We start from the raw sequence: 16,045 nt of genomic DNA, 5'->3' as shown, positions 1-16,045 counted from the left end.
GGACACTGACCCTCCTAATCCATGAACCTCAATTTTGTTAACCACCCTTTTATGTGGTACTTCATAAAATGCTTTTGTAAAATCCATATAAACAACATCCACTGCATTCCCTGCATCAACTTTCTCAGATAGTTTATCAAAAAATGCAGTTAGATTCATCAAGCATGAACTTTCATTTATAAATCCATGCCCACTCTCCTTAATTAACTCAAACCTCTCCAAATAACTTGATTTTTTCCCTGACCTGTTGGTCTTGTGCTGATAGCAAGCTCACCACAGAGCATGTATTTGGCAATGTGACTGTCATTCATTTGGCCCAGTCAACAGAGCCGCCTCTGAATCAAGAGGGCACACATGCTGTGGATCCCTGCACGCTGGTGTACTTCCTCATTCGGCACTCTGTCCTGCCAGGAGATGTCCAATATCCATCTGAGGCAGTGGAGGTGGAAGCTGTTCAGCTGCTTTTCTTGGCTTGCATAAGTTGTTGATGATTCTCTACTATAAAGGAGGGTGCTGAGAACACAAGCCTGGTACACGTGGAGCTTTGTATTTACGGTCAGTTTGCTGTCGGTTCACACCCGTCTTCTCAACTTTGACATGACAGCTGCAGCATTGGCAATCCTGGTGCTGATTTCAGCTTCAAGGGACAGATTGCTGGTGATTGTTGATCCAAGGTATGTGAAGCTGTTGACAACCTCCAAAGTGAGGTTGTCAATGTTGATAGAAAGTGGAGTCTCTACGTCCAAGTCTCTACGTCCAAGTGGAGTCTTGCCAAGATGAACAGCTTGTCGTCAGCTCTGATATACAGGTGAACACCCCCATCTGTGTCACTGAAAGTGTACAATAGCAGCATGGGGAAGAATACACCAGTTATAAAGGATGTGATAAATAGACAGTTAGAAAATAATGATATGATTGGGCAGAGTCAACATAGATTTATGAAAAGGAAAACAGGTATGAAAAAACCCGTTGAGTTTTTTGAGGATGTTACCTGTAGAACAGATAAAGGAGAACCAGTGGATGCTTTGGTAATGTCCCACACAGGAGGTGAGTAAACAAAATTAGAGCACATAGGATTGGAGATAATATACTGGTATGGATTGAGAATTGGTTAACAGACCGAAAACAGAGAGCAGGAATAACGGGTCCTCCTCAGGATGGCAGGCTGTTACTATTGGGGTACTGCAAGAATCAGTGTTGGAGCCACAGCTGTTAACAACCGAAATAAATGATTTGGATGTAGGGATTAAATGTAATATTTCCAAGTTTGCAGATGACACAAAGCTAGGTGAAGTGTGAGCTGTGAGAAGGATGCAGAGAGGCTTCCAGGGAACCTGGAGAGGCTAAGTGAATGGGAAAGAACATGGCAGATGGAATATAACGTGAGTAAGTGTGAAGTTCTCCACTTTGGTGGAATAAACATAAAGACAGAGTATTTCTTAAATGGTGAGAGGTTGGGAAGTGTTGATGTCCAAAGGGACCTGGGTGTCCTTGTTCATGAGACACTAAAAGCTCTTGTGCAGGTGCAGCAATCAATTAGGAAGGCAAATGGTATGTTGGCCTTCACACGAGGGATCATGAGTACAGGAGTAAAGATGTCTTGTTGCAATTGTATAGAGCCTTGGTGAAACCGCGCTGGAGTATTGTGTATAGTTTGGTCTCCTCATCTAAGGAAGGATATACTTGCCATAGAGGGAGTGAAACAGAGGGTCACCAGACTAATCCCTGGGATGGTGGGATTGTCTTATGAGGAAAATGGGACTGTATTCCTTAAAGTTTCGAAGAATGAGAGGTGATCTCATTGAAACTGATAAAATTCTTATAGGGCGTGACAGTGTGGATGTAGATAGGATGTTTGCCCTGGTTGGTGAGTCTAAAATCAGGGGACCAAGTCTCAGAATAAGGAGTAGGCCATTTAAAACTGAGATCGAGTTGAATTTCTACACTCAGACGGTGGTGAATCATTGGAATTCTCTACCGCAGAGAGCTGTGCCTGTTCAATCATTGAGCATGTTCAAGACAGAAATTGTTAGAAATCTTGATACTCATGACATCAAGGGATATGGGGAGAGCACGGGAAAGGGGCGTTGAGGTAGATGATCAGCCATGATCGAATTGAATGGCAGAAAAGGCTCGACGGGCTGAATGGCCTACTCCTATGTTCCTCTGTTCCTAAGAGAGTTGGCGCCAGCACGCAGCCTTTCTTTACCCCACTGCTGAACTTGAAAGTGTCTGATGTTGCTCCATTGTAACTGATGGAACTGTGCATGTTCTCGTGGAAAGAAGAGATGATGCCCAAGAGTTCAGGAGGGCAGCCGAGTTTCCATCGCAGTTTGAAGAGTCCGTCTCTGCTGACAAGATCAAAGGCCTTGGTGATGTTTATCAAAATATGTGCGGCTCTGTGGCGCAACGGATAGCGTGTTGGACTTCTAAATAATGATAAAGAAGGCATTCAAAGGTTGTGGTTTCAAATCCCACCAGAGTCAGATTTTGGACCAGAGACAGAAGAGCACGACGGAACAGAGAGTTATCAAGTGTGTCAAAAGCACCGACTCAGAGACAGAGCGAGAGAGAGAGGAGCACAGCAGGAGCAGAGCTGGGGTAATAAAATCAAAAAGTGATGTTACAATGGAGAGTGAGAGCAGGGAAACAGAGGGCCGCTGGGGTGAGTTTACAGGATTTGGTTCTTGCTTCGGTGCAGTGGAAGGAGCTGTTTGGTGAGGATCTGTTGAGCTGTGACATCACAGGCAAGCAGGTAGTTGATTGGTTTGGAAAAAGCTGCATGTTTGATGAGTATCTGTAAGTGATTAAGGTCCATTTTGCTGTAAATGTAAAACTGTAATTGACATGACAATTGTGAAACGGAAGGGTTGGGAAGAAACTCATGAGAGTATTGAAGGAAACTGATATCCCTTGCAATGTTTGTATTTTTTGGTGCTGTTTGGAAACTGTTCGGCAATGTAATTTTTACAGATGTTTATGAATAAAGTATATTTTGGAAATAAAAAAAAAGTGTTTAGTTTCTGCGGCAAAACACATTTGACCACCGGTCCATCAGGCATTGGTCTGCACGGAATGTCCTCAAGGGCCTACGGGAAAAGGAGATGGTGGATCCTGTCGGATGGTTCCCCGAGCAGACCGTCAAAGGCATTTGGCGGAATGCCTCATCACCAGAACTTTCAAACAAGCACCAAGACGTAGCTTGGCTGGTGGTGAGACGGGCCCTTTCCGTCAGATCCTTCCTGCACACCCGAAGTCTCGCCCCCTCCGCACAGTGCCCCCGCGTTGGCTGTGGTGGGGAAGAGACGGTCGCCCACCTCCTCCTGGAATGTGTCTTTGCAAAGCAGGTGTGGAAAGAGATGCAGTGGTTTTTGTCGAGGTTCATCCCAAGCTGCTCTGTAACACAGGAGTCTGTGCTCTCAGGGCTGTTCCCAGGGACGCTCACCGAGACAAACATCAACTGCTGCTGGAGGACTATCAATTCGGTGAAAGACGCCCTTTGGGCTGCCCGAAACTTGCTGGTCTTCCAGCGCAAACTGTTGTCCACCACCGAATGTTGCAGACTGGCACATTCCAAGGTCCAGGGCTACGTGCTGAGGGACGCACTAAAGCTTGGAGCAGCCGCAGCAAAGGCTCAATGGGGAAAGACCACAGTGTAAGGTCCCCCCACCAAGCTGAACTGAGGGGCTGGAGCCATGGGAAATCCCTCGAACTGTATCGTTGTTATTTTCTTTTGCTGTAAATGTAAAAATGTAATTGGCATGACAATAGTGAAATGGAAGGGTTGTGAAGAAACTCATGATAGGAGAGAAGGAAACTGATCTCCCTTGCAATGTTTGTATTTTTTGGTGCTGTTTGAAACTGTTTGGCAATGTAATATTTGCAGATTTTTATGAATAAAGTATATTTTGAAAATTAAAAAAAAGTGTTTGCGGCTCAAAGTGTGAGAAAAAAGGAATGTAGTGGTAGTAGGGGACAGTATAGTAAGGTGGATTAAGACTGTTCTCTGCAGCAAAGAGCAAGAGTCCAGACGGCTGTGTTGCCTGCCCGTGCCAGGATTCAGGACGTCTGCTCAGGGCTGGAGCGAAACATACAATGGGAGGGGGAGGATCCAGTTGTCGTGGTCCATGTCGGTACCAACGACATAGGCAGGACAAGGATAGAGGTTCTGCATAGTCAGTATGAGGAACTAGGCACCAAATTAAGAAGCAGAACCTCAAAGGTAATCATCTCTGGATTATTACCTGAGCCATGTGCAAATTGGCATAGGACAAATAAGATTAGAGAAAGTAATGTGCGGCTGAAAGACAGGTGTGGTAGTAGTGGGTTCTGGTTCGTGGGGCTTTGGCACCAGTACTGGGGAAAGAGGTGGCTGTACCGTTGGGACGGTCTGCACCTGAACCGTGCTGGTGCCGGTGTTCTCGCGAGCCACATAACGAGGGACGTAGAGACGGTTTTAAACTGAATAGTGGGGGCAAGGGATCAAATTTGGGAAGATATGGTGAATCAAGGAGGAGAGGCAAGGCAAGAGAGAAAGGTATAAATATGGGAAATGATAAACAGACTGTGACAGGAAGGGACAGAATGTACAAATCTAAGAGTAAATCAACAGATAAGGCTAGAGGTTACAAAAATAATAAAAGGACAAAACTAAGTGCTCTGTATCTGAATGCATGGAGCTTTCGAAACAAAACAGATGAACAGAGAGCACAAATAGAATAAATAAGTACGATCTGATAGTCATTACAGAGACATGGCTGCAGGGCGACAGAGATTGGGATGAGAATATTGGAGGTGACATGGCATTTAGGAAGGACAGGAAGCTTGGAAAAGGTGATGGGGTAACTCTGTTAATTAATGATGGTATTAGCGCAATAGAGAGGGATGACCTAAGTTCAGGAGATCACGATGTAGAAGCAGTTTGAGTTGAGATGAGAAATAATACAGGCAAGAAGTCACTTGTGGGAGTGGTGTACAGGCCACCTAACATTAACCACACTAGGATGGGGTATAAAAAAAGAAATAATGGCAGCTTGTCAGAAAGGTACAGCAATAATTATGGGGGATTTTAATCTACATATAGTCTGGAAATTCTGATGGGCAGAGGTAGCCTAGATGAGGAGTACATAGAATGTTTTTGGGATAATTTCTTGGAAAAATAAGTTCTGGAGCCAACCTGAGAGCAGGCTATACTAGACCTGGCATTGTGCAACGAGATAGGATTAATTAATGACCTCGTAGTTAAGGTGCCCCTAGGTAGTAGCGATCATAATATGAGTGAATTTTACATTCAGTTTGAGGGAGAGAAGAGTGGGTCCCAAACGAGTATTTTAAACTTAAATAAGGGCAATTATAAGGGCATGAAAGCAGAGCTAGCTAAAGTGAACTGGCAAATTAGGTTAAGGGATAAGTCAATAGAGATGCAGTGGCAGACATTTAAGGAAAATTTCAGAATACACAGAATAGATATATTTCAACGAGAAAGAAAAATTCCAAAGGTGGGACTCACCATCCATGGTTCAGGAAAACAGTTAAAGATACTATCAAACTTAAAGAAAAAGCCTATAATTGTGCAAAGATGGGAGGCAGGTCAGAAGATTGGACAGAATATAAAAAAACAGCAAAGAATGACTAAAAGATTGATAAGGAAGGTAAAATTAGAGTATGAGAGAAAGCCAGCGAGAAATATAAAGACAACTAGTAAGAGTTTCGATAGATATTTTAAAAAGAAAAGAGTTAACAAAGTGAGTGTTGGTCCTATGGAAAGTGTGTCTGGGGAATTAATAATGGATAATTAAGAGATGGCAGATGAATTGAACAGATACTTTGGATTGGTCTTCACTATTGAGGATACAAATAACATCCCAGTATTAGCTGTAAGTCAGGAAATGGAAGGGAGGGAGGAACTCAAGAAAATTACAATCACCAGTGAAGTGGTACTAAACAAATTGTTGGAGCTGCGGGCTGATAAGTCGCCAGGTCCTGAAGTGGCTAGTGAGATAGTTGATGCGCTGGTTTTAATTTTCCAAAATTCCCTCGCTTCGGGAAGGTTCTGTTAGATTGGAAAGTAGCGAATGTAATTCATTTATTCAAAAAGGGAGGGAGACAGAAAGCAGGAAACGACAGGCCAGTTAGCTTAACATCTGTCTCAGGGAAAATGTTAGGAGCGATTACTGAAGATGTTATAGCAGGGCATTTAGAAAAAATAAAGGTAATCAGGCAGAGTCAACATGGTTTTGTGAAAGGGAAATCATGTTTAACCAATTTATTGGAGTTCTTTGAGGGAGTTACATGTGCTGTGGATAAAGGGGAACCGGTGGATGTATTTTACTTCGATTTCCAGAAGGATAAGGTGACATATCAAAGGTTATTGCAGAAAATAAAAGCTCATGGTGTCAGGGGTAACATATTGGCATGGATAGAGGATTGGCTAGCTGACAGGAAACAGAGAGTCAGCATAAATGGGTCATTTTCTGGTTGGCAAGAAGTAACGAGTGGTCCACAGGGATCTGTGCTGGGGCCTCAACCTTCTACAATTCTCGAAATGACTTTGATGAAGGGACCAAAAGTATGGTTGCTAAATTTGCTGATGACAAAGATAGGTCGGAAAGTAGGTTGTGAAGAGGACATAAGGGGGCTACAAAGGGATATAGATAGGTTAAGTGACTGGGCAAAGACCTGGCAAATGGAGTATAATGTGGGAAAGTGGGAAATTGTCCACTTTGGCAGGAAGAATAAAAAAGCATATTATCTAAATGGTGAGAGATTGCAGAGATCTGAGATGCAGGGGATCTGGGTGTCCTAGTGCACGAATCGCAAAAGGTTAGTCTGCAGGTACAGCACGCAATTAGGAAAGCTAATAGAATGTTATCATTTATCGCCAGGGGAATTGAATACAATAGTAGGGAGGTTATGCTTCAGCTATACAGGGCATTGGTGAGACCTCTTCTGCAACACTGAGTACAGTACTGGTCTCCTTATTTATGGAAGGATGTAAATGCATTGGAGGTAGTACAGAGAAGGTTTACTAGACTAATACATGGAATGGGTGGGCTGTCTTACGAGGAAAGATTGGACAGGCTAGGTTCGTATCCACTAGAGTTTAGAAGAGAAAGAGGCGACATGATTGAAACATACAAGATCCTGAGGGGTTTTGACAGGGTGGATGTGGAAAGGATGTTTCCCCTTGTGGGAGAATCTAGAGCTAGGGGTCACTGTTTAAAAATAAGGGGTCACCCATTTAAGACAGAGATGAGGAGCAATTTTCCCCCTCAGAGGGTCGTGAGTATTTGGAATTTTCTTCCTCAAAAGGCGGTGGAAGCAGAGTCTTTGAATATTTTTAAGGGAGAGATGGATAGATTCTTTATCTGCAAGGGGGTGAAAGGTTATCGGAGGTAGATGGACATGTGGAGTAATCAGTTCAGCCATGAGCTTATTGAATGGTGAAGCAGGCTCGAAGGGACGAGTGGCCCACTCCTGCTCCTAATTCGTATGTTCATATGTAAAGACAATGTAGAGTGGTCTGTACTGTTCACAGTACTTCTCCTGTAACTGCCGAAGTGAGACAATCATGTCGACTGTCGATCTACCAGCTCTGAAGCTGCACTGAGACTCAGGATAGATGTGTGATGCCAGGGTCTGCAATCTGGTCAGAGCAATGCGAGCAAAGACCTTCCCCACAATACTTAGCAAGGAGATGCCTCGCTATTTGCTGCAGTCACTGCGATTCCCCCTTATTGTTGTACAAGGTGACAATGTTTGCATCATGCATGTTTTGAGGTGCAGATCTTTCCTTCCAACAGAGACACAGAAGTTCATGGAGATGCTGCAGTAGAACCGCTTTTCCACTCTTGATGATTCCAGGTGGAATACCATCATTTCCCGGGGCTTTACCACTGGCAAGATGGTCAATGGCTTTGTTGAGCTCCACTATGGTGGGGTCACTGTCCAGCTCCTCCATGACAGGGAAGTCTGGAATGGCACTGAGAGTCACTTCAATGACAATATTCTCCGTTATGTAGAGTTTAATGTAATGCTCCACGCACCTTTCCATCTGCTTGTTAACAGATGATTCCACTTTGACACCGCACTGAGACCTTGAGCATTGTTGTCTGAAAGAGCCTGATCGAGGATGTTGAGGAACTCCTGGGTCCTTTCTGGATCAGTGGGTCGTCAAGTGTTGATCTGAGGACGACGTTCTTCTTGGATGGATGAAGCTTCCTTGGCTGAAGTCTGACCTTGTTACACACCAGGGAGTGGTCAGTGTCACAGTCAGCGCTGTGATAGCTGTGAGTGATGAGGACACTGCTGAGGGTGGTATGTCTGGTGATGATAAGGTCTAGCTGGTGCCAGTGGCGTGATCTCAGATGTCTCCAGGACACCCTGTGGCACAGCTTGACCTGGAAGTAGCTGTTCATCACACAGAATCCATGGTGACAGCATAGCTCCAGCAACCTCTGTCCATTTTCGTTCATCTTGCCAATCCCCTGGTGCTCTATGCACATTGGCAAAGCTGTGTAGTCAATACCCAAGCTTGTGTTGAAGTCTCCTAGAAGGTACAGTCCCTCAGTGCTGGGAATTCTACTGATGGCAGTATCAAGTGTCACATAGAATTGATCCTTGACATCTGGGGTGGAGGTGAGTGTCGGGACATAGATGCACATGAGATTAACTGGGCCCACGCTTGTTGACAAGTGAAGAGTAAGAAGTCTCTCTGAGCCTACTGTGGCTGGTTCACTCATCTCAAGTGGCGTGTTTTTTACTGTGAAAACCACTCCATGCTCACGAGTTGCCTCTTGGGATTTCCCCTGCCAGAAGAAGGTGTAGTGTTTCTCTTTGAGGGATCCACTTTGGACGAGTCTAGTTTCTTGCAGCACAGCTATGTCCACATTGAGCCTTGTGAGTTCTTTGTCCATCAAAGCTGTCTTGTGTGTCTCATCAACCTGCAGAAGGGTGTCAGTAAGGCCAGGACACATGGTCCTCACATTCCAGCTTGCGATGCGAAGGACTGGTGTCTTCTTTGTTGAGCTTGTTTTTCTTGGTGCATTGATTATCGATCCGCCTGTTGAGAGATGACTCTCTAAGCTCCAAGCACCCATTGAAGCAAGCAGGTTGTGGCAGGACAGCGCCTAACTGATTGGGGGCTACCCAGCTTGGAGTGGGTGGTAGCTATCCAATGAGATGCGATGATCTCTTCAACTGTCAGAAGTAACCCCTGGTGCTCATACTCTGCACCAATTGAGTGAGAGCTTATAATCGGTAACCATTTCTTCCCGTGTTGTGCTAATGTTTAAGCACAAATAGTGTCCTCTTCATGGCACATTAGCACTGAACACAAAATGGCTCCTTTGGTCATGTGTTAATTATAAAATGGCTTTCTTGACCTTGTTAGTTATTACAATGGATACATTATAAAAATGGTCAAGTTAAACTAAGATCGAACTACCCAAGCTTACCTGCATCCTCCAGTTCTCTGGCAACATTCCCATATTTAAGGAGGATTGAAAGATTGTGGTTCGAGTCTCTGATATTTCCACCCTTACTTCCCTCAGCAACCCAGGATGCAGCCCATTCAAACTGGGTGACTTTTCTACTGTGAGAGCTGCCAACCTTGTAATTGTCTCCTCTTTATCTATTTTCATCCTGTCCAATTTCTTCACTTCCTCCTCCTTTACTGTGACATTTGCAGCATCCGCTTATTTTGTGATACTTAATTAGTGCCTCAGCCACACCCTCTGTCTCCACAGGATCTCCTAATTGATCCCCCCTTTTACTGACTGTCCATATGTTGGTAAAAGACTTCAGTGTTCCCAGTTATGTGACCTGCTAATCTTTTCTCATACATTCTCTTGCTGATCTCATTTCGTTTTTCAGCTCTCCTCTGTACTTTCTGTATTTTGCTTGTTTCTCTACTGCATATGAATCCTCACATGATTTCTATATGAATGATTTTTGAACTATTTTGTTGAAGGATTGAGTTTTGTAAATTTCTCCCTAGTACCCCTCATGGTCAGGCAGAAAGTTTAACTGCTGTGTTTTCAAACAGCAACAGCTTTATTTGAAAAGCCATTGGGACAGGATTCCGGGTTTTAATCCAGTCACAAATCTGGTTCTGATGTCTTGTGGCTCCAGCTGTCACATGACCTGTCAGAGGATGACCTCATAATTGACCCAGTCATGGAGCTGTGGGTTGATGTTTAAATTGTTGCAAAATAATTTTCCAGAAGGACAATCAAAATGAATCGATATATAAAAGGTAGATTTTGTGAATTTGTGCTCCCAGTGGAAATTCCTGCAGAGTCTGCTGGTTTTCATATCCCCAATTCCCCACAGGAAGCTCTGTGTCGGAATCTGTATTCATTATATCAATATTATACAGAATCACTTCATGGGAGACTTCAGTGTGAATTGTAAACAGGTGGTTCAGTTTTAACTTTCAAATTAACACAGAAGCAAAATACTGCAGATACTGGAAATCTGAAATAAAAACAGAAAATGCTGGAAATAATCAGCAGGTCTGGCAGCATCTGTGGAGAGAGAAACAGAGTTAACGTTTCAGATCTGTGACCTTTCATCAGAACTGGGCTGAAATTGTCTGAGGGCCAAGTGGCCTCTTTCTGTGCCTTAAACTTTCTATGAGTCTAAGATTCTATGAGATTCTGGAATCAATTTCAGGGTCGATGACATTGCACTCTGTAAGGATAGGAAGATGGAGATTATTAAGTACAGTGCAAGAATATAGATGCTTTTACATTATTTTAATCAAAATTGATTTAAACTTTGTGTTCACGCATCCGATCTTTTCATCACAATGACACTGATAACAATGGAAAAAGCAAGACTTGCATTTCACGACCACAGGACGTTACAAAGCCTTTTACAGCCAATGAAGGACTTTCCAAGTGTAGTCACTGTAGTCATGTAGGAAACATGGTGGCCAATGTGCGCACAGCAAGCTCCCAGAAACAACAATGTGATAAAAACGAGATAATCTGTTTTTAAGTGATGTTGATTCAGGGTTAAACAATGACCAGCACCCCAGAAATAATTCCCCTTCTATTCTCTGAAATAGTGCCATGGTACCTTTAACATCCACCTGAGAGGGCAGAGGGATCCTCAGTTTTCTGTTTCACCTGAAAAACAGCATTTCTGATAGTGCAGCATTGCCTTAGTACTGGACTGGAGTGTCAGCCATTTTTACAGGGCTGTTAGTCCTACTGGAAAATATTTAAAGGAAGATTAAATGAAATGAAATAAATACATTGCTTTTGCCTCTCTCCCATCCCCCCAATAACAGTTAAATTAATTATTTGCCCTTCCCTCCCAAAACCTACCTTTACATTCTGACCTTCCGCCCAAAACTGCACAAACTGTAAACTATAACCCTTCCCACCATCCCCTACACCCATGACATTAATTTGACTCCGTCCCCCCTCCCCCACACTGAGAAACTTACCTTCTCCCCCCTCCCCACCAGTGTTGCACCTCATTTCCCCGGATGGGGCTCCGAAGGCACGGCAGTGCCGGTCACCGGGCTGAAGATCGCAGCTGGATATCAGGAAGTGATGGGATAATAATTAATGCAGGTTTGTGGTCCCGTTGCCGAGCGGTGGGGGTCCCCCCACAACGCCTCGCCGTCGCAGGCAATATCGAGCCAGGCCCTGCCGACGTTGAGGTCCATGGCGGGCCTCATCCGGGGCCATCTTCAGGCGGCTCCCACCCCACCCCCACCACAGATCTCGACGTTGAGGGCTCTATAGAATCCAGCCCATTATTTCTGTCAATCTCAACTCCACAAGGATTTGTCTGTTAATTGTAGAAACATTAAAGCTCTATCACCTTTTGATAAAAGGGGGTTTCAAATCCAATTCCAAACAAATGATAGTTCTCATTGTATCTAGAACATGTTTTCTTACATACAAACATACCAATTAGGAGCAGGAGTAGACCACTCGGCCCCTCGAGTCTGCTCCACCATTCAATAAGATCATGGCTGATCTGATTGTAACCTCAACTCCACATTCCCACTGCCCCCGATAACCTTTCACCCCCTTGTTTATCAAGAATCTATCTACATCTATCTTAACATATTTCAGAATTTCTGTCGTCCAGCAACTCTCACTTTATTTCCTGGATTACACCTAAAAAATGTATTTCCACACTTTGGATATCCTGTACTTCATTAATGTTTTTGCTCTCTGGGGATTTCCCTTTAATTATATTCAGTGCTGGTATTTTACTGCCACACACTGACTGAAAGTGTCCCATCTTTCTGCAGGAAAAACACTCAGCTTCTTTGGCGAGGCAGTTTTCCCACTTGTGTCTCTCTCAGCCACACCGACTGCAATTGGTTGCAGCTACCACTAGATGCTCTTCCCGTCTTTCTTGTCTTTTACCACTAATTTTTCCTTTTGTTTTCTGAACAAATTCAATTGAGTCTGCAACTCTGGAGATCAGACTCTCCCTGTCCCCTCGAACAACGGATTGGTTAAACTTTCTAACCTCTGTTTGTCTGCTCAATTGAAACTCTTTCGTTAATGTGAGATCAGCCCTGGACTGCAGATGATCTGAAAGGGTGTTGTCTAATACCCCGAACACAATCCTGTCTCCATTCAGCTCTTCTCTTAAGTTGCTGTATTCACAAACCTCCGTGAGTTTGTACAAGTCATTGATAAATGAATGAATACTCTCCCCTTTCTGTTTTGTACGCTTATTAAATTCAAAGTGATTCCTGACAATGCAGCGGCCAGCCGACGTCATCAGAGCGCTCCAAGCTGCGCACATGCACAAACAGTCTCCTGCGCTCTGAGATGTTGCGCATGCTCAGCCTACGTCTTCCAGGACGAAGTGGCGCATGCGCAGGAAAACTCTCTACCCCCTCTCAGCCACTCACTCCAGGCCGCTCGCTGCCCGCTCCTCGCTACCCTGCTCTCCCGCCCTCCGGCCGCTTGCTGCCCCCCCACCCCCGCACTGCCCTCTCTCCGTCCACTCACGCCCCGCTTCCCCCCCCACGTCCCTCCAGACACTAGCTCAAAGCCATGCTGCTTCCCTCCTCTCGGCCTCTCGCTCCAACATTCGATCATTCTTCACCGCACCACCCGATAAAGCAAGGCGAGCCTCGAGGGGAGATGGGGCAATGTTGGAGCAAGTGGCCGAGAGGAGGGAAGCGGCAGAGCCCATGGCCTGGTGTGTGAGCGGCCAGAGAGCAGGATGGGGGTGGTGGTGGGGGAAGGGGGGAGTGAGCAGTCAGAGAGTGGGATGGGGGAGGCGGGGAATGATCGTCCAGAGAATGGGATGGCACTGTTTAGAGGGGATTTGAGGAAAAAATGTTTCACCTCGAGGGTGGTTGGAATCTGGAACACATTGCCTGAAGGAGTGGTAGAGGCAGGAACCCTCACAAGATTTAAGAAGTATCTAGATGAGCACTCAAAACGCCACAGAATACAAGGCTACGGCCACGTGCTGGAAAATGGGATTAGAATAGACAGGTACTTGATGGCCGGCACGGACACGATGGCCGAAGGGCCTGTTTCTGTGCTGTATAACTCTCTGACTCTATGAAACCTCACTGAATTACAGAGGGTGTGCAGCACTGTCAGAGGTGCTGTCCTTCTGATGAGACTTCAAACAGCGCAACGTTCTCCGAGTATCAACCAAAACATGTCCATTGTGTAGATATGTGCCGTATTTGCTTATGAAATGACAGTCACTGCTCCGAAAGTAATTCACTTTAGGTGAATTAAGATGACTTGGTACTATATAACTGGCGAATGCGCAAGAGGTAGCGGGGGACTATTGGGGTTGGGACGGAGGCGGCGATGGCAACCTTTGAGGGGATTTTTGGGTCTAAGTTGTTTTCTGTGATAAATTGAGTAGCTCCATCTTTAATCCTGGCAGCTGCCTGAATGTCACAGACAGTGACGTTTCAGTGGAAGAGGCTGCATTTGCGCATGTGCTAGTACAGCGTCACCTGGTGGTTGCATTGTCAGCAAATGCAGCGTTTTAACTTTGGCTCCACGATGACATTTTTTTCCTCAATTAATATAGGTCTTGAGTGCCTTAATAACTTCTTCACACGTAGCCTACACATTCCCTACATGGCAGACAATAGTGTACTGACCTGCTCCATGTCTGGCTTCTGCACGAGACCCGATGCAGTACGATACCTTGCAAACTTCTGGAACCATCTCGGCCACTCCTCGGCTTGGTTCAGTCCAGTGACCTTTTCAAAGGTACAGGCAAAGATTTCTCCATCATTGCTTTGGTTTACTGTGGCCCCCATATAATATTCTGATATCTGTCAAGGCTTAGTACACAATTTATAAGAATCTGACGGTTAAAATAACCTGAGTTTACTCTACACATCTTGCATTGAAAGTTTCATCTACAACTCTCCATGAGGTGCCGTACAGATTATATTACATCACTTCCTGTGATGATGCACATAGTCTATTTCTATAATCTGCCCAGTGACAACCCAATGTCCACTCTTATATTATTGTACAGATGTGAGAAAAGCTGAGGATGAGAATGGAACGTCTGAATGAAGATTTCATGATGCTGATGATGTAAATGAGGCTGATCTGTTTCCCATTCCACAATCCCTCTTTATTTCTGTGCATGTTTCTCGATGCTGTTTCAACCAAACTGAAAAAGAATCACAAATCCTCCTCTGGAGCCTCAGGTATTCATTAACAAAAGGCATGGTGGCCAAGTGGTAAGGCGTCAGTCTCGTAAACTGAAGATCACGGGTTCAATCCCCGTCCGTGCCTTTTGATTAGTTTCTCACTTTAAATGTGATGTTTCCAGAAAAGATGTCCGTTGCATTTGTTTTGGCCATCTGGAAATCAGTGTGATGTTACACTTTATCCTGGACACTGGGAAGAACATGAGGAGCAGCCACATGGTCCCTCGAGCCTTCTCTGCCATTGATAGAGTGAAAATAACTGAGGTCCAAGCACTTAACCTTATTACTGTGCATTTGCTTGATATTTAACAGAGCTATTCTATTAATCCCACATCCCACACTCCTGTCCTTTCCCCCATTGCCCTGTTATATTTTCCATGTCAGGTATGTATCCAATTCCATTCAGAGTTAACATTGAATCTGCTTCCACTGACCTTTCAGGATTGCATTCCAGACCAGAGCAACACACTGCTGAAAAAACAATCTCCTCATCACAACTCTAATTCTTTTGTCAATTACTTTAAATGTGTTTCCTCTGGTTACTGACCCTTCTGTCACTGGCAACACTTTCTCCTTCTTCACTCTATCAAAACTCTTCAGGATTTGCATTTCCTGCTGCCTTTGCTGATATAACAAGGCTGAGCACACATCACCAAAAGGAATATGATTGGCTCTGAATCACATTTATCTTTCCTGTCAATCTGATGTGGACCTTGTATTTTCCCGGAACCAAACAACCTGAGCAACAAGTGTGGGTTCCAGTGATTCCACCCGCTCTGAGAGTGAGAGGATGTGATAATGAGCCAGATAGAAGAAAGGAATGAGATAGAGAGTAAAATAGCCCTGGTCTGTTTCTACTAACCCCCGGCCCCCTAAAATGGCATCATTTTCTCCTGCCTCTCCACATTCTAATCCATTAATTAATGCAATCCTTTCATCTGGAACATAGAACATAGAACAGTACAGCACAGTACAGGCCCATCGGCCCATGATGTTGTGCCGAACCTTTAACCTACTCTAAGATCAAACTACCTACATACCCTTCATTCTACTATCATCCATGTACCTATCCAAGAGTCGCTTAAATGTCCCTAATGTATCTGCTTCTACTACCACCGCTGGCAGTGCATTCCACGCACCCACCACTCTCTGTGTAAAGAGCCTACCTCTGACATCTCCCCGAAACCTTCCTCCATCACCTTAAAATTATGCCCCCTGGTGATAGCCCTTTCTGCCCTGGGAAAATGTCTCTGGCTATCCACTCTATCTATGCCTCTCATCATCTTGTACCCCTCTATCTAGTCACCTCTCATCCTTCTTCGTTCCAATGAGAAAAGCCCTAGCACCCTCAACCTTTCT

General features: G+C 44.6%; 2 non-coding genes across 2 annotated transcripts; both read left to right on the top strand.

The window, feature by feature from the left end:
• Window positions 1-2,395: 2,395 nt before the first annotated feature.
• trnar-ucu (transfer RNA arginine (anticodon UCU)) lies at window positions 2,396-2,486 on the top strand. The gene is given in 2 exon segments: window positions 2,396-2,432; window positions 2,451-2,486. It is a non-coding gene; the product is annotated as a tRNA-Arg (tRNA).
• Window positions 2,487-14,699: 12,213 nt separating this feature from the next.
• On the top strand, window positions 14,700-14,771 carry trnat-cgu (transfer RNA threonine (anticodon CGU)). The gene has a single exon. It is a non-coding gene; the product is annotated as a tRNA-Thr (tRNA).
• Window positions 14,772-16,045: the final 1,274 nt, after the last annotated feature.

The sequence above is a fragment of the Heterodontus francisci genome, unplaced genomic scaffold (genome assembly GCF_036365525.1).
Source record: "Heterodontus francisci isolate sHetFra1 unplaced genomic scaffold, sHetFra1.hap1 HAP1_SCAFFOLD_88, whole genome shotgun sequence".
Taxonomy (NCBI): domain Eukaryota; kingdom Metazoa; phylum Chordata; class Chondrichthyes; order Heterodontiformes; family Heterodontidae; genus Heterodontus; species Heterodontus francisci.
Note: the sequence above shows the minus strand (reverse complement) of the source record. Positions and strands in the feature narration are given on the sequence as shown.